This window comes from Dendropsophus ebraccatus, chromosome 2, assembly GCF_027789765.1.
Source record: "Dendropsophus ebraccatus isolate aDenEbr1 chromosome 2, aDenEbr1.pat, whole genome shotgun sequence".
Taxonomy (NCBI): Eukaryota; Metazoa; Chordata; class Amphibia; order Anura; family Hylidae; genus Dendropsophus; species Dendropsophus ebraccatus.
In genome coordinates this window covers 7,836,006-7,856,068 of record NC_091455.1, presented here as the reverse complement: position 1 = coordinate 7,856,068, position 20,063 = coordinate 7,836,006, and the positions used below count along the sequence as shown (strand labels likewise).

Sequence of the window (20,063 nt, the reverse complement as noted above, 5' to 3'; positions counted from 1 at the left end):
AGGGAGCAGTATTATAGTAGTTATATCCCTGTATATAGGAGCAGTATTACAGTAGTTATATCCCTGTATATAGGAGCAGTATTATAGTAGTTTTATTCCTGTATATAGGGGGCAGTATTATAGTAGTTATATTCCTGTATATAGGAGCAGTATTATATTCCTGTATATAGGAGGCAGTATTATAGTAGTATATTCCTGTATATAGGAGGCAGTATTATAGTAGTATATTCCTGTATATAGGAGCAGTATTATAGTAGTTATATTCCTGTATATAGGAGCAGTATTATAGTAGTTATATTCCTGTATATAGGAGCAGTATTATAGTAGTATATTCCTGTATATAGGAGCAGTATTATAGTAGTTATATTCCTGTATATAGGAGCAGTATTATAGTAGTATATTCCTGTATATAGGGGGCAGTATTATAGTAGTTATATTCCTGTATATAGGAGCAGTATTATAGTAGTTATATTCCTGTATATAGGAGCAGTATTATAATAGTTATATTCCTGTATATAGGAGCAGTATTATAGTAGTTATATCCCTGTATATAGGAGCAGTATTATAGTAGTTATATTCTTGTATATAGGAGCAGTATTATAGTAGTTATATTCCTGTATATAGGAGCAGTATTATAGTAGTTATCTATCTATCTATCTATCTATCTAAAATAATAGATAGTGCAGCACTCAATGATCAAAAATGTTCTGGTTCCTACCAGTGTGCACCCTTGTGACCGTAGGTGCTAAAATATATAGTATTCAAGAATCACTGTGGCACTCAAAAATGTGGTAAAAAAATAAGTGGTTTATTCGCCCAAAACCGCTAAGTTTCAAACTCGCAATGAGTCCTTTTTCAAGCAGTGTTAATGCACATATGGCAAAGTGGGTGTTTAAATACACAGCAAATCATTATTGAAATCAGCAGTATCAAATTATTAATCAATGTCACATAAAGTCAAAATAAACATACACACGTGTTACATCAGTGTTATAGTGTATACAAATATATCGTGATAATCACACTAAGTGTTCACCCATAAACTGTGTTACGGAAGTGTAATAAAGTTCATCAGATGCAAAGAGTCCATAAAAAGTTCATACTAATATAGTACATAAAGAAACTTGGGGATCATCACTCACTACGATCTTGATTAGACCACGGACCCCAGGATGTCAGACAGCGGCGTTGTCCCAGACCTATTGCGCATGTGCAAGCTATCAACCAATGGAAAGGCTTACAGGTCGACAGTCCACGTGACAGTTGAACTGGCTGAATTAACCTCATGGTTGCTGGTGAGGAGAGATACACTGTATATTGCAGCATCATACCAAACGTTGTAGTTGAAGAACATCTTCACGTCCGGTGTATTGCACCTGGTACTGGCCTTATCTGGACATTTATTCCCGTACTGACCATATGTTGGTGTAGGGAGACGGGAACGAGTGACGCGGGCTACTGTAAAACAGTAACATACGCAGCCAATCGGTGTTCAGGAATCCCGGACTCACATAGAAGTGTATCTATGGATCCTATACACTAAATCCGTTGTCTCCAACACCTAGGATTTCCAGGTAGGTGTTGGAGACAACGGATTTAGTGTATAGGATCCATAGATACACTTCTATGTGAGTCCGGGATTCCTGAACACCGATTGGCTGCGTATGTTACTGTTTTACAGTAGCCCGCGTCACTCGTTCCCGTCTGCAATACACCGGACGTGAAGATGTTCTTCAACTACAACGTTAAGTATGATGCTGCAATATACAGTGTATCTCTCCTTACCAGCAACCAGTTCAACTGTCACGTGGACTGTCGACCTGTAAGCCTTTCCATTGGTTGATACCTTGCACATGCGCAATAGGTCTGGGACAACGCCGCTGTCTGACATCCTGGGGTCCGTGGTCTAATCAAGATCGTAGTGAGTGATGATCCCCAAGATTCTTTATGTACTATATTAGTATGAACTTTTTATGGACTCTTTGCATCTGATGAACTTTATTACACTTCCGTAACACAGTTTATGGGTGAACACTTAGTGTGATTATCACGATATATTTGTATACACTATAACACTGATGTAACACGTGTGTATGTTTATTTTGACTTTATGTGACATTGATTAACAATTTGATACTGCTGATTTCAATAATGATTTGCTGTGTATTTAAACACCCACTTTGCCATATGTGCATTAACACTGCTTGAAAAAGGACTCATTGCGAGTTTGAAATGTTGCGGTTTTGGGCGAATAAACCACTTATTTTTTCACCACATTTTTGAGTGCCACAGTGATTCTTGCATACTATCTATCTATCTATCTCCTATCTATCTATCTGTCTATCTCCTATCTATCTATCTCCTATCTATTTATCTATATATTTCCTATCTATCTATCTATCTATCTATCTATCTATCTATCTATCTCCTATCTATCTCCTATCTATCTATCTATCTATCTATCTATCTATCTATCTATCTCCTATCTATCTATCTATCTATCTCCTATCTATCTATCTATCTATCTATCTATCTATCTATCTATCTATCTATCTATTTATCTATCTATCTATCTCCTATCTATTTATCTATATATTTCCTATCTATCTATCTATCTATCTATCTATCTATCTATCTATCTATCTATCTATCTCCTATCTATTTATCTATATATTTCCTATCTATCTATCTATCTATCTATCTATCTATCTATCTATCTATCTCCTATCTATTTATCTATATATTTCCTATCTATCTATCTATCTATCTATCTATCTATCTATCTATCTATCTATTTATCTATATATTTCCTATCTATCTATCTATCTATCTATCTCCTATTTATCTATCTCCTATCTATCTATCTATCTATCTATCTATCTATCTATCTATCTATCTATCTCCTATTTATCTATCTCCCATCTATCTATCTATCTATCTATCTATCTATCTATCTATCTATCTCCTATCTATCTCCTATCTATCTATCTATCTATCTATCTCCTATCTATCTATCTATCTATCTATCTCCTATCTATCTCTCTATCTATCTATCTATCTATCTATCTATCTATCTATATATCTCCTATCTATCTATCTCCTATCTATGTATCTATCTATCTATCTATCTATCTATCTATCTATCTATCTCCTATCTATCTATGTATCTATCTATCTATCTATCTATCTATCTATCTCCTATCTATCTATCTATCTATCTCCTATCTATCTATCTATCTATCTATCTATCTATCTATCTATCTATCTCCTATCTATCTCCTATCTATCTATCTATCTATCTATCTATCTATCTATCTTCTATCTATCTATCTATCTATCTATCTATCTATCTATCTATCTATCTATCTCCTATCTATCTCCTATCTATCTATCTCCTATCTATCTATCTATCTATCTATCTCCTATCTATCTATCTATCTATCTATCTATCTATCTATCTCCTATCTATCTATCTATCTATCTATCTATCTATCTATCTATCTATCTATCTCCTATCTATCTCTCTATCTATCTCCTATCTATCTATCTATCTCCTATCTATCTATCTGTCTATCTATCTATCTATCTATCTATCTATCTATCTATCTCCTATCTATCTATCTATCTATCTATCTATCTATCTATCTATCTCCTATCTATCTATCTGTCTATCTATCTATCTATCTATCTATCTATCTATCTCCTATCTATCTATCTATCTATCTATCTATCTATCTATCTATCTCCTATCTATCTATCTATTTACTAATCTATGTGATATATTTCTGTGCTCAGTGATTTTGGGATTCTGTATAGTGGATAGAAGTGAAGGTCAGGGGTTAAGTGTTCCCTGTGGTTATAAATCAGGATGGGTCTCATGTGTTCTTCCCCTTCACACGTGGATCCGGCTGTGTTGCTTTATGACAGTTCTGGTTATATGGTTGTATTACATTACTGTTTATATTGTGTATTATATTACATTGCCCCCAAGATAATATTCTTATTGACATAGTTTCTGTGTGATTCATTGGTGGATGGTATGCCCCAGGATGTGGTGTGGATGAGGGATATATATATATATATATATATATATATATATATATATATATATACATTGCTGGAGTTGGGACGGAGTGCCATTTATATTTAGTATGTAATCCTGTATAAGCTGCACTTGTCTGGGCTCTGCTGATCTCTTCCTCTCGGACGTCTCTGGGCTGTGGACTGTGCAGTTGCTCACAGACCATCATCTGCTCCTGCTGACAGACTAGATATATATATTATTATTATTAGCGGTGTTATTTACACATTGCGGTATTACATTACTTTATGTGTGTAGGGGGGGGGTGTCTTCTTTCTGTTTGTTGGTATTAATTGAGCACATTATGGCAGTATTATACAGTATATAATCTATAGCAGTATTATATAGTATATAATCTATGACAGCATTATACAGTATATAATCTATGGCAGTATTATACAGTATATAATCTATGGCAGCATTATACAGTATATAATCTATGGCAGCATTATACAGTATATAATCTATGGCAGTATTATACAGTATATAATCTATGGCAGCGTTATACAGTATATAATCTATGGCAGTATTATACAGTATAAAATCTATGGCAGTACTATACAGTATATAATCTATAGCAGTATTTTACAGTATATAATTTATGGCAGCATTATACAGTATATAATCTATGGCAGTATTATACAGTATATAATCTATGGCAGTATTATACAGTATATAATCTATGGCAGTATTATACAGTATGAAATCTATGGCAGTATTATACAGTATATAATCTATGGCAGCATTATACAGTATGTAATCTATGGCAGTATTATACAGTATGACATCTATAGCAGTATTATACAGTATATAATCTATGGCAGTATTATACAGTATATAATCTATGGCAGTATTAGGCTGCGTTCACACTACGTATATTTCAGTCAGTATATGTATATTTCAGTCAGTATTGCAACCAAAACCAGGAGTGGATTGAAAACACAGAAAGGCTCTGTTCACACAATTTTGAAATTGAGTGGATGGCCGTCATATAATGGCAAATATTTGCTGTTATTTTAAAACAACGGCTGTTGTATTGAAATAATGGCCGTTATTTACTGTTATATGGCGGCCATCCACTCAATTTTAACATTGTGTGAACAGATCCTTTCTGTGTTTCTAATCCACTCCTGGTTTTGGTTGCAATACTGACTGAAATATACTGACTGAAATATACGTAGTGTGAACGCAGCCTAAGGCTAGGTTCACACGCTGTAACTGTGCGGCTGTATTTTTTATGCGGCTGTAAATGTGCGGATGAAACTCCGGCCGTGGGAAAAAAAAGACATGCGGCTCAAAACATACGGTCATTTACTTGGAAATCTGGTTCAACTAAAAATAACAAATAAAATGTTAAGAAAGTGATGCGAACACCTCTGGATGCATCTGGGAAAGCAGGGAAACAGTTTACATGAATCGCTATTACCGGGGTTTGCGATCCTCTGCACTATAGCCGATGTCTCTCATGGTTAATATATTGAATTAATAAAACACATTTTCTGTCTAATAAAGTCCCTTTTATTGTTCAATAATTAAATGTAAACGATTCCATCATTTTGCAATTAAATATACTGTTAAAATAAATAGATATATAAATAAATGTATATTTATATATATATTTATTTTTTGACAGTATATTTAATTGCACAATGATGGATTCGTTAGAATTAAATTATTGAACAAAGAAACTGATTTTATTTCAACGAAAATGTGTTTTATTAATTAAATATTAATTAGTACAGGAAGCTCCATAAGCCGTTAATTCATATGCCGGCAATAGAGCATTCTGTACTAATCATCACTTTACTTTAATGAAAACATCAAATGTTTCTTCTAATTATGTTATCACAATAGCATTATTAGAAGAAACATTTAGAATTATATGTGCGCTCAGCTGATTGGCTGATCGGCTGAGCGCACATATTGGAAATAAATTCTGTTTCTTTGTTCAATAATTTATTTCTAACGAATCCATCATTGTGCAATTCAATATACTGTCAAAAAATAAATATATAGATAAATATACATTTATTTATATATCTATTTTTTTTAACAGTATATTTAATTGCAAAATGATGGATTCGTTAGAAATAAATTATTGACCAACAAAAGTGTCTTGATTACAAAGAAAATGTGTTTGATTAATTTAATATATTAACTATTAGAGGCATCGGCATTCGGCATCATTGCCGGCTATTTTTGAAGTACTCCGTACGGACCGCCTGTCAATCCTCGGCCGCATGTCCAGCCGCAAACAATGGTCTTGTTCATTTTTTACGGGTCCGTTTACGATAGGGCCGTAGATTCAGACATAGTGTGCACTGTGCAGACGCATATCCTATACCACCAAAAATACCGCCGCACAATTACAGCCGCAAATACAGCCGCACTGTTACAACGTGTGAACCGAGCCTTATACAGTATGAAATCTATAGCAGTATTATACAGTATAAATATAGGTCAGTGTGTATAAACAGGGCTGTATGTGTATATATAGGGCTATGTGCAGTGTGTATATACGGGGCTGTGTGTAGTGTGTATATATAGGGCTGTGTGTAGTGTGTATATATACAGGGATGTGTCTATATTTGGGGCTGTGTGTAGTGTGTATATATACGGGAATGTGTGATTATACGGGGCTGTGTGTAGTGTGTATATATACAGGGATGTGTGCAGTGTGTATATACGGGGCTGTGTGTAGTGTGTATATATGGGGCTGTGTGTAGTGTGTATATATACAGGGATGTGTGCAGTGTGTATATACGGGGCTGTGTGTAGTGTGTATATATGGGGCTGTGTGTAGTGTGTATATATACAGGGATGTGTGCAGTGTGTATATACGGGGCTGTGTGTAGTGTGTATATATGGGGCTGTGTGTAGTGTGTGTATATATACAGGGATGTGTGCAGTGTGTATATATGGGGCTGTGTGCAGTGTGTATATATGGGGCTGTGTGCAGTGTGCATACACGGGGCTGTATGTGAATATATATGGGGCTGTGTGCAGTGTGTATATATGAGGCTGTGTGCAGTGTGTATATATGGGGCTGTATGTGTATATATGGGGCTGTGTGCAGTGTGTATATATGGGGCTGTGTGCAGTGTGTATATACAGGGCTGTATGTGTATATAGGGGGCTGTATGTGTATATATAGGGGTTTGTGCAGTGTGTATATATGGGGCTGTGTGCAGTGTGTATATATGGGGCTGTGTGCAGTGTGTATATATGGGGCTGTGTGCAGTGTGTATATATGGGGCTGTATGTGTATATATGGGGCTGTATGTGTATATATGGGGCTGTATGTGTATATATGGGGCTGTGTGCAGTGTGTATATATGGGGCTGTGTGCAGTGTGTATATACAGGGCTGTATGTGTATATAGGGGGCTGTATGTGTATATATAGGGGTTTGTGCAGTGTGTATATATGGGGCTGTGTGCAGTGTGTATATATGAGGCTGTGTGCAGTGTGTATATATGGGGCTGTGTGCAGTGTGTATATATGAGGCTGTGTGCAGTGTGTATATATGGGGCTGTATGTGAATATATATGGGGCTGTGTGCAGTGTGTATATATGAGGCTGTGTGCAGTGTGTATATATGGGGCTGTATGTGTATATATGGGGCTGTGTGCAGTGTGTATATATGAGGCTGTGTGCAGTGTGTATATATGGGGCTGTATGTGTATATATGAGGCTGTGTGCAGTGTGTATATATGGGGCTGTATGTGTATATATGGGGCTGTGTGCAGTGTGTATATATGGGGCTGTGTGCAGTGTGTATATATGGGGCTGTATGTGTATATATGGGGCTGTATGTGTATACTGTATATGGGGCTGTGTGCAGTGTGTATATATGGGGCTGTATGTGTATATATGGGGCTGTATTTGTATATATAGGGGTTTGTGCAGTGTGTATATATGAGGCTGTGTGCAGTGTGTATATAGAGGGCTGTATGTGTATATATGGGGCTGTATGTGTATATATGGGGCTGTGTGCAGTATGTATATATGGGGCTGTATGTGTATATACAGTGCTGTATGTGTATATATGGGGCTGTGTGCAGTGTGTATATATGGGGCTGTATGTGTATATATGGGGCTGTATGTGTATATATGGGGCTGTGTGCAGTGTGTATATATGGGGCTGTATGTGTATATATGGGGCTGTATGTGTATATATGGGGCTGTATGTGTATATTTGAGGCTGTATGTGTATATATGGGGCTGTGTGCAGTGTGTATATACGGGGCTGTATGTGTATATATGGGGCTGTATGTGTATATTTGAGGCTGTATGTGTATATACGGGGCTGTATGCAGTGTGTATATACGGGGCTGTGTGCAGTGTGTATATATGTGGCTGTATGTGTATATATGGGGCTGTATGTGTATATGGGGCTGTGTGCAGAGTGTATATATGGGGTTGTATGTGTATATACGGGGCTGTGTGCAGTGTGTATATATGGGGCTGTATGTGTATATATGGGGCTGTATGTGTATATACGGGGCTGTATGTGTATATATGGGGCTGTGTGCAGTGTGTATATATGGGGCTGTGTGCAGTGTGTATATATGAGGCTGTGTGCAGTGTGTATATATGGGGCTGTATGTGAATATATATGGGGCTGTGTGCAGTGTGTATATATGGGGCTGTGTGCAGTGTGTATATATGAGGCTGTGTGCAGTGTGTATATATGGGGCTGTATGTGAATATATATGGGGCTGTGTGCAGTGTGTATATACGGGGCTGTATGTGTATATTTCAGGCTGTATGTGTATATATGGGGCTGTATGTGTATATATGGGGCTGTGTGCAGTGTGTATATATGGGGCTGTGTGCAGTGTGTATATATGGGGCTGTGTGCAGTGTGTATATATGGGATTGTGTGCAGTGTGTATATATGAGGCTGTATGTGTATATATGGGGCTGTGTGCAGTGTGTATATATGGGGCTGTGTGCAGTGTGTATATATGAGGCTGTATGTGAATATATATATGGGGTTGTGTGCAGTGTGTATATAGAGGGCTGTATCTGTATATATGGGGCTGTATGTGTATATATGGGGCTGTGTGCAGTGTGTATATATGAGGCTGTATGTGTATATACGGGGCTGTGTGCAGTGTGTATATATGAGGCTGTGTGCAGTGTGTATATATGGGGCTGTATGTGTATACTGTATATGGGGCTGTGTGCAGAGTGTATATATGGGGTTGTATGTGTATATACGGGGCTGTGTGCAGTGTGTATATATGAGGCTGTGTGCAGTGTGTATATATGGGGCTGTGTGCAGTGTGTATATATGGGGCTGTGTGCCGTGTGTATATATGGGGCTGTATGTGTATATATGGGGCTGTATGTGTATACTGTATATGGGGCTGTGTGCAGAGTGTATATATGGGGCTGTATGTGTATATATTGGGCTGTGTGCAGTGTGTATATATGAGGCTGTGTGCAGTGTGTATATATGGGGCTGTGTGCAGTGTGTATATATGGGGCTGTGTGCCGTGTGTATATATGGGGCTGTATGTGTATATATGGGGCTGTATGTGTATACTGTATATGGGGCTGTGTGCAGAGTGTATATATGGGGCTGTATGTGTATATATGGGGCTGTATGTGTATATATGGGGCTGTGTGCAGTGTGTATATATGGGGCTGTGTGCAGTGTGTGTATATATGGGGCTGTATGTGTATATATGGGGCTGTATGTGTATATATGGGGCTGTGTGCAGTGTGTATATATGGGGCTGTATGTGTATATATGAGGCTGTGTGCAGTGTGTATATATGGGGCTGTATGTGTATATATGGGGCTGTGTGCAGTGTGTATATATGGGGCTGTGTGCAGTGTGTATATATGGGGCTGTGTGCAGTGTGTATATATGGGGCTGTATGTGTATATATGGGGCTGTATGTGTATACTGTATATGGGGCTGTGTGCAGAGTGTATATATGGGGCTGTATGTGTATATATGGGGCTGTGTGCAGTGTGTATATATGGGGCTGTATGTGTATATATGGGGTTGTGTGCAGTGTGTATATATGGGGCTGTGTGCAGTGTGTATATATGGGGCTGTATGTGTATATATGGGGCTGTATGTGTATACTGTATATGGGGCTGTGTGCAGTGTGTATATATGGGGCTGTATGTGTATATATGGGGCTGTATGTGTATACTGTATATGGGGCTGTGTGCAGTGTGTATATACGGGGCTGTGTGCAGTGTGTATATATGGGGCTGTATGTGTATATATGGGGCTGTGTGCAGTGTGTATATATGGGGCTGTGTGCAGAGTGTATATATGGGGCTGTATGTGTATATATGGGGCTGTATGTGTATATATGGGGCTGTGTGCAGTGTGTATATATGGGGCTGTATGTGTATATATGGGGCTGTATGTGTATATATGGGGCTGTGTGCAGTGTGTATATATGGGGCTGTGTGCAGTGTGTATACACGGGAAATCAATTAATGAATGGCATTTCTGTCTTTTTGAATTTTTTCTCTACTCTTTTTCTTTGTATATGTTTTCCCTGGAGTCAATAATGAATCCACCAAATCTACAGGGTCAAAAGTCTCAGAAACGAGAGAAAAATGATATATCTGACACCCCAGCAAGTGGTAGATAAGGAGGCCTATCTTTTAGGCTATGACCGAAACATGGCCGCCATCTTGAAAGCTGCCCGATTGGATCAAGGGCAAGTTTTTCCAGTGAGAAGGGGGTCATGTCCCGCATCAGAGGAGACAAATAATTGTCTCAGAAATCGATTGCAGATTTACGATATCACTTATTATACGTTCATTAAAGGGGTAGTGCAGCGCTAAACAATTATTCACTAAATAACACACATTACAAAGTGATACAACTTTGTAATGTATGTTATGTTAGTGAATGGCCCCCTTCCCCGTGTTTCCCCCCACCCACGCTAGACCCGGAAGTGTAGTGCTCTATACATACCTGATTCGCTGATGACACGGCAGAGGGCGGCCGGCACTAGGGTCGGTCGGAGTGGTTCGGCTGTTCGGCCGAAGATGACATCATTGGCACAAGATGGCGGACGGGGGTCGGCAATAGGCAGGTATGTATAGAGCACTACACTTCCGGGTCTAGTGTGGGTGGGGAGAAACACAGGGAAGGGGGCCATTCACTATCATGACATACATTACAAATTTGTATAACTTTGTAATGTGTGTTATTTAGTGAATAATTGTTTAGCGCCGCACTACCCCTTTAATATTGGAGCCAGAGCTGTCCATGGTGCTGAACACAGAGCTGAGGGTTACACAATTTTGTATACAGCCACATCAAGTGTCCAGGAAGGTTCCTGTCAAAGTTCTGTCCTTGCTGGATATACACAGCACCCAGTCTCCATTATTCTCTGTTATCAGCCAATATCACAGCCTGAGCCCTATTGGCATCAGAGTGACTTACCCGTTTGACCCCACATTTGGCACACAGGTAGACTGGATGTCTGCAAGGTTCCTGACATTGCCAGATATATACAGCACGTACCAGTCACCATTTTTCCTTTTAAACACTTTGATAAATCAATATAATTTCCTCCCCTTTTATCCGGCAGCAGCGCACATGCCCGTCACCGGATGATCCTGGAGCGGATCCTTACAACCAATCAGATTACCGCTTTCATTTTAAGACAGGCTTTGGAAAGATAAGAGCTTTAAGACTCCGCCTCCTACCAGGTAAGCAACCAATCAAGGCTCCCATAGCAACCAGTTACAGCTCCCATAGCAACCAGTTACAGCTGTCATAACTACCAACCACAGCTCCCATAGCTATCAATAGCAGCTCCCATTGCAACCAGTTACAGCTCCCATTGCTACCAATCAGCTCACTAAACAACCAATCACAGCTCAACTTTCACTTCTCAGCCTGCGTTGAAAAAAATTAAATCTGAGCTGTTATTGGTTGTTTAGGGAGCTGATTGGTAGCAATAGGAGCTGTAACTGGTTGCAATGGGAGCTGCTATTGATAGCTATGGGAGCTGTGGTTGGTTGCTATGGGAGCTTTTACTGGTTGCTATGGGAGCTGTGGTTGGTAGCTATGGGAGCTGTGGTTGGTAGTTATTGGAGCTGTGGTTGGTTGTTATGGGCAACAATGTGTTGTGATATATAGGACACCTAGCAATTTTCCTCAAGAAATAAACCAATGGCACAGACTAGCCTTCTGGGCGCCCTGGCATCAAATCCAATAAATGCAGACCGACACCTCATCCCCGGACAGCAGCGGCTACTTTCCCTAGTTCATCTTCTTATCTCTCTCTATATCAGTCATGTCAAACTCTGGCCCGTGGTGCCATTATTTTTGGCCCGCCAGGATAATCAGAGATTGAATTACATCTGGCCCCCCATGGCTACTATATAAGAGACTATGGGGAGGGCTGGCTACTATATAAGAGACTATGGGGGAGGGCTGGCTACTATATAAGAGACTATGGGGAGAGCTGGCTACTATATTAGAGACTATTGGGGAGGGCTGGCTACTATATAAGAGACTATGGGGAAGGGCTGGCTACTATATAAGAGACTATGGAGGAGGGCTGGCTACTATATAAGAGACTATGGGGGAGGGCTGGCTACTATATAAGAGACTATGGGGGAGGGCTGGCTACTATATAAGAGACTATGGGGGAGGGCTGGCTACTATATAAGAGACTATGGGGGAGGGCTGGCTACTATATAAGAGACTATGGGGGAGGGCTGGCTACTATATAAGAGACTATGGGGGAGGGCTGGCTACTATATAAGAGACTATGGGGAGGGCTGGCTACTACATAAGAGACTATTGGGGAGGGCTGGCTACTATATAAGAAATTATGGGGGAGGGTTGGCTACTATATAAGAGATTATAGGGGGGGCTGGCTACTATATAAGAGACTATGGGGGAGGGCTGGCTGCTATATAAGAGACTATGGGGAGAGCTGGCTACTATATTAGAGACTATTGGGGAGGGCTGGCTACTATATAAGAGACTATGGGGAAGGGCTGGCTACTATATAAGAGACTATGGAGGAGGGCTGGCTACTATATAAGAGACTATGGGGGAGGGCTGGCTACTATATAAGAGACTATAGGGGAGGGCTGGCTACTATATAAGAGACTATGGGGGAGGGCTGGCTACTATATAAGACTATGGGGAGGGCTGGCTACTATATAAGAGACTATGGGGAGGGCTGGCTACTATATAAGAGATTATGGCTATATAAGAGACTATGGGGGAGGGCTGGCTACTACATAAGAGACTATTGGGGAGGGCTGGCTACTATATAAGAGACTATGGGGGAGGGCTGGCTACTATATAAGACTATGGGGAGGGCTGGCTACTATATAAGAGACTATGGGGAGGGCTGTCTACTATATAAGAGACTATGGGGAGGGCTGGCTACTATATAAGAGATTATGGCTATATAAGAGACTATGGGGAAGGCTGGCTACTACAAAAGAGACTATTGGGGAGGGCTGGCTACTATATAAGAGACTATGGGGGAAGGCTGGATACAATATAAGAGACTATGGTGGAGGGCTGGCTACTATATAAGAGACTATTGGGGAGGGCTGGCTACTATATAATAGACTATGGGGGAGGGCTGGCTACTATATAAGAGACTATGGGAAAGGGCTGGCTACTATATAAGAGACTATGGGGGAGGGCTAGCTACTATATAAGAGATTATGGGGGAGGGCTGGCTACTATATAAGAGATTATAGGGGGGGCTGGCTACTATATAAGAGACTATGGGAAAGGGCTGGCTACTATATAAGAGACTATTGGGGAGGGCTGGCTACTATATAAGAGACTATGGGGGAGGGCTGGCTACTATATAAGAGACTATGGGGGAGGGCTGGCTGCTATATAAGAGACTATGGGGAGAGCTGGCTACTATATTAGAGACTATTGGGGAGGGCTGGCTACTATATAAGAGACTATGGGGAAGGGCTGGCTACTATATAAGAGACTATGGAGGAGAGCTGGCTACTATATAAGAGACTATGGGGGAGGGCTGGCTACTATATAAGAGACTATAGGGGAGGGCTGGCTACTATATAAGAGACTATGGGGGAGGGCTGGCTACTATATAAGACTATGGGGAGGGCTGGCAACTATATAAGAGACTATGGGGAGGGCTGGCTACTATATAAGAGATTATGGCTATATAAGAGACTATGGGGGAGGGCTGGCTACTACATAAGAGACTATTGGGGAGGGCTGGCTACTATATAAGACTATGGGGAGGGCTGGCTACTATATAAGAGACTATGGGGAGGGCTGGCTACTATATAAGAGACTATGGGAGGGCTGGCTACTATATAAGAGATTATGGCTATATAAGAGACTATGGGGAGGGCTGGCTACTACATAAGAGACTATTGGGGAGGGCTGGCTACTATATAAGAGACTATGGGGGAAGGCTGGATACAATATAAGAGACTATGGTGGAGGGCTGGCTACTATATAATAGACTATGGGGGAGGGCTGGCTACTATATAAGAGACTATGGGAAAGGGCTGGCTACTATATAAGAGACTATGGGGGAGGGCTGGCTACTATATAAGAGATTATGGGGGAGGGCTGGCTACTATATAAGAGACTATGAGTGGGCTGGCTACTATATAAGAGACTATGGGGGAAGGCTGGCTACTATATAAGAGACTATGGGGGAGGGCTGGCTACTATATAAGAGACTATAGGGGAGGGCTGGCTACTATATAAGAGACTATGGGGGAGGGCTGGCTACTATATAAGACTATGGGGAGGGCTGGCTACTATATAAGAGACTATGGGGAGGGCTGGCTACTATATAAGAGATTATGGCTATATAAGAGACTATGGGGGAGGGCTGGCTACTACATAAGAGACTATTGGGGAGGGCTGGCTACTATATAAGAGACTATGGGGAGGGCTGGCTACTATATAAGACTATGGGGAGGGCTGGCTACTATATAAGAGACTATGGGGAGGGCTGGCTACTATATAAGAGATTATGGCTATATAAGAGACTATAGGGGAGGGCTGGCTACTATATAAGAGACTATGGGGGAGGGCTGGCTACTATATAAGACTATGGGGAGGGCTGGCTACTATATAAGAGACTATGGGGAGGGCTGTCTACTATATAAGAGACTATGGGGAGGGCTGGCTACTATATAAGAGATTATGGCTATATAAGAGACTATGGGGAGGGCTGGCTACTACATAAGAGACTATTGGGGAGGGCTGGCTACTATATAAGAGACTATGGGGGAAGGCTGGATACAATATAAGAGACTATGGTGGAGGGCTGGCTACTATATAAGAGACTATTGGGGAGGGCTGGCTACTATATAATAGACTATGGGGGAGGGCTGGCTACTATATAAGAGACTATGGGAAAGGGCTGGCTACTATATAAGAGACTATGGGGGAGGGCTGGCTACTATATAAGAGATTATGGGGGAGGGCTGGCTACTATATAAGAGATTATAGGGGGGGCTGGCTACTATATAAGAGACTATGGGGGAGGGCTGGCTGCTATATAAGAGACTATGGGGAGAGCTGGCTACTATATTAGAGACTATTGGGGAGGGCTGGCTACTATATAAGAGACTATGGGGAAGGGCTGGCTACTATATAAGAGACTATGGAGGAGGGCTGGCTACTATATAAGAGACTATGGGGGAGGGCTGGCTACTATATAAGAGACTATAGGGGAGGGCTGGCTACTATATAAGAGACTATGGGGGAGGGCTGGCTACTATATAAGACTATGGGGAGGGCTGGCTACTATATAAGAGACTATGGGGAGGGCTGGCTACTATATAAGAGATTATGGCTATATAAGAGACTATGGGGGAGGGCTGGCTACTACATAAGAGACTATTGGGGAGGGCTGGCTACTATATAAGAGACTATGGGGGAGGGCTGGCTACTATATAAGACTATGGGGGGGGCTGGCTACTATATAAGAGACTATGGGGAGGGCTGTCTACTATATAAGAGACTATGGGGAGGGCTGGCTACTACATAAGAGACTATTGGGGAGGGCTGGCTACTATATAAGAGACTATGGGGGAAGGCTGGATACAATATAAGAGACTATGGTGGAGGGCTGGCTACTATATAATAGACTATGGGGGAGGGCTGGCTACTATATAAGAGACTATGGGAAAGGGCTGGCTACTATATAAGAGACTATGGGGGAGGGCTGGCTACTATATAAGAGATTATGGGGGAGGGCTGGCTACTATATAAGAGACTGAGTGGGCTGGCTACTATATAAGAGACTATGGGGGAAGGCTGGCTACTATATAAGAGACTATGGGGGAGGGCTGGCTACTATATAAGAGATTATGGGGGAGGGCTGGCTACTATATAAGAGATTATAGGGGGGGCTGGCTACTATATAAGAGACTATGGGGGAGGGCTGGCTGCTATATAAGAGACTATGGGGAGAGCTGGCTACTATATTAGAGACTACTGGGGAGGGCTGGCTACTATATAAGAGACTATGGGAAAGGGCTGGCTACTATATAAGAGACTATGGGGGAGGGCTGGCTACTATATAAGAGACTATAGGGGAGGGCTGGCTACTATATAAGAGACTATGGGGGAGGGCTGGCTACTATATAAGACTATGGGGAGGGCTGTCTACTATATAAGAGACTATGGGGAGGGCTGGCTACTATATAAGAGATTATGGCTATATAAGAGACTATGGGGAGGGCTGGCTACTACATAAGAGACTGTTGGGGAGGGCTGGCTACTACATAAGAGACTGTTGGGGAGGGCTGGCTACTATATAAGAGACTATGGGGGAGGGAGAGGGCTGGCTGCTATATAAGAGACTATGGGGGAGGGCGGGCTACTATATAAGAGACTATGGGGAGGGCTGGCTACTATATAAGAGATTATGGGGGAGGGCTGGCTACTATATAAGAGACTATGGTGAAGGGCTGGCTACTATATAAGACACTATGGGGGAGGGCTGGCTACTATATAAGAGACTATGGGGGAGGGCTGGCTACTATATGAGAGACTATGGGGGAGGGCTGGCTACTATATAAGAGACTATGGGGGAGGGCTGGCTACTATATGAGAGACTATGGGGGAGGGCTGGCTACTATATAAGAGACTATGGGGGAGGGCTGGCTACTATATAAGAGACTATGGGGAGGGCTGGCTACTATTTAAGAGACTATTGGGGAAGGGCTGGCTACTACTATGGGGAAGGGCTGGCTACTATTTAAGAGACTATTGAGGAGGGCTGGCTTCTATATAAGAGACTATAGGGGAGGGCTGGCTACTATATGAGAGATGATGGGGGAGGGCTGGCTACTATATGAGAATACAGGGGAGGGCTGGCTACTATATAAGAGACTATGGGGAGGGCTGGCTACTATATAAGACTATGGGGAGGGCTGGCTACTATATAAGAGACTATGGGGGAGGGCTGGCTACTATATAAGACTATGGGGAGGGCTGGCTACTATATAAGAGACTATGGGGGAGGGCTGGCTACTATATGAGAATACAGGTGCTGGCTACTATATGAGGCTATGGGGGTGGGATGGCTACTATATGGGAACTACTGGGAGGGCTGGCTACTATGGTTGGGTTGACTACTACGTGGGGTAATATTGGGGAGTTACATGGGCTATTACATGGGATGGGTTTTAATCATATCATAGCAATTTATCATGTTATGTCATTTATCATAGTGCACAGTGCTGGGAGATGGACACCACTGACAGCGCCAGGAACACCGCACGCTGCTCTGACAGTGCCAGCACAGTTGCATTCGCGCTTCAAAAATGATCAAAGTAGGCCTGCGACTGGCTACTATATAAGAGACTATGGGGGAGGGCTGGCTACTATATAAGACTATGTGGAGGGCTGGCTACTATATAAGACTATGGGGAGGGCTGGCTGCTATATAAGAGACTATGGGGAGGGCTGGCTACTATATAAGAGATTATGGCTATATAAGAGACTATGGGGAGGGCTGGCTACTACATAAGAGACTATTGGGGAGGGCTGGCTACTATATAAGAGACTATGGGGGAGGGCTGGATACAATATAAGAGACTATGGGAGAGGGCTGGCTGCTATATAAGAGACTATGGGGGAGGGCGGGCTACTATATAAGAGACTATGGGGAGGGCTGGCTACTATATAAGAGATTATGGGGGAGGGCTGGCTACTATATAAGAGACTAAGGGGAGAGCTGGCTACTATATTAGAGACTATTGGGGAGGGCTGGCTACTATATAAGAGACTATGGGGGAGGGCTGGCTACTATATAAGAGACTATGGGGAAGGGCTGGCTACTATATAAGAGACTATGGGGGAGGGCTGGCTACTATATAAGAGACTATGGGGGAGGGCTGGCTACTATATAAGAGACTATGGGGGAGGGCTGGCTACTACATAAGAGACTATGGGGGAGGGCTGGCTACTATATAAGAAACTATGGAGGAGGGCTGGCTACTATATAAGAGACTATGGGGGAGGGCTGGCTACTATATAAGAGACTATGGGGGAGGGCTGGCTACTATATGAGACTTTTGGGGAAGGCTGGCTACTATATAAGAGACTATGGGGGAGGGCTGGGTACTATATGAGAGACTATGGGGGAGGGCTGGCTACTATATAAGAGACTATGAGGGGGCTGGCTACTATATAAGAGACTATGAGGAGGGCTGGCTACTATATAAGAGACTATGAGGAGGGCTGGCTACTATATAAGAGACTATGGGGGAGGGCTGGCTACTATATAAGACACTATGGGAGAGGGCTGGCTACTATATAGGAGACTATGGGGGAGGGCTGGCTACTATATAAGAGACTATGAGTGGGCTGGCTACTATATAAGACTATGGGGAGGGCTGGATACTATATAAGACACTATGGGAGAGGGCTGGCTACTATATAGGAGACTATGGGGGAGGGCTGGCTACTATATAAGAGACTATGAGTGGGCTGGCTACTATATAAGAGACTATGGGGGAGGGCTGGATACTATATAAGACACTATGGGAGAGGGCTGGCTACTATATAGGAGACTACAGGGGAGGGCTGGCTACTATATAAGAGACTATGGGGGAGGGCTGGCTTCTATATAAGAGACTATGGGGGAGGGCTGGCTACTATATAAGAGACTATGGGGAAGGGCTGGCTACTATATAAGAGACTATGGGGGAGGGCTGGCTTCTATATAAGAGACTATGGGGAGGGCTGGCTACTATATAAGAGACTATGGGGGAGGACTGGCTACTATATAAGAGACTATGGGGAAGGGCTGGCTACTATATAGGAGACTATGGGGGAGGGCTGGCTACTATATAAGAGACTATGAGTGGGCTGGCTACTATATAAGAGACTATGGGGGAGGGCTGGATACTATATAAGAGACTATGGGGGAGGGCTGGCTTCTATATAAGAGACTATGGGGAGGGCTGGCTACTATATAAGAGACTATGGGGGAGGACTGGCTACTATATAAGAGACTATGGGGAAGGGCTGGCTACTATTTAAGAGACTATTGAGGAGGGCTGGCTACTATATGAGAGATGATGGGGGAGGGCTGGCTACTATATGAGAATACAGGGGAGGGCTGGCTACTATATAAGAGACTATGGGGAGGGCTGGCTACTATATAAGACTATGGGGAGGGCTGGCTACTATATAAGAGACTATGGGGAGGGCTGGCTACTATATAAGACTATGGGGAGGGCTGGCTACTATATAAGACACTATGGGGGAGGGCTGGCTACTATATGAGACTACAGGGTGGGCTGCATACCATATAAGAGACTATGGGGGAGGGCTGGCTACTATATGAGAATACAGGTGCTGGCTACTATATGAGGCTATGGGGGTGGGATGGCTACTATATGGGACACTTAGGGGGATGGCTACTATTTGGGAACTACTGGGAGGGCTGGCTACTATGGTTGGGTTGACTACTACGTGGGGTAATATTGGGGAG

General features: G+C 42.2%; 1 long non-coding RNA gene across 1 annotated transcript; it reads left to right on the top strand.

Moving 5' to 3' along the window:
* Window positions 1-1,802: 1,802 nt before the first annotated feature.
* Window positions 1,803-17,862, top strand: LOC138784274 (uncharacterized). Its single transcript, XR_011361803.1, has 3 exons — window positions 1,803-1,921; window positions 11,661-11,781; window positions 17,794-17,862. It is a non-coding gene; the product is annotated as an uncharacterized lncRNA (long non-coding RNA).
* Window positions 17,863-20,063: the final 2,201 nt, after the last annotated feature.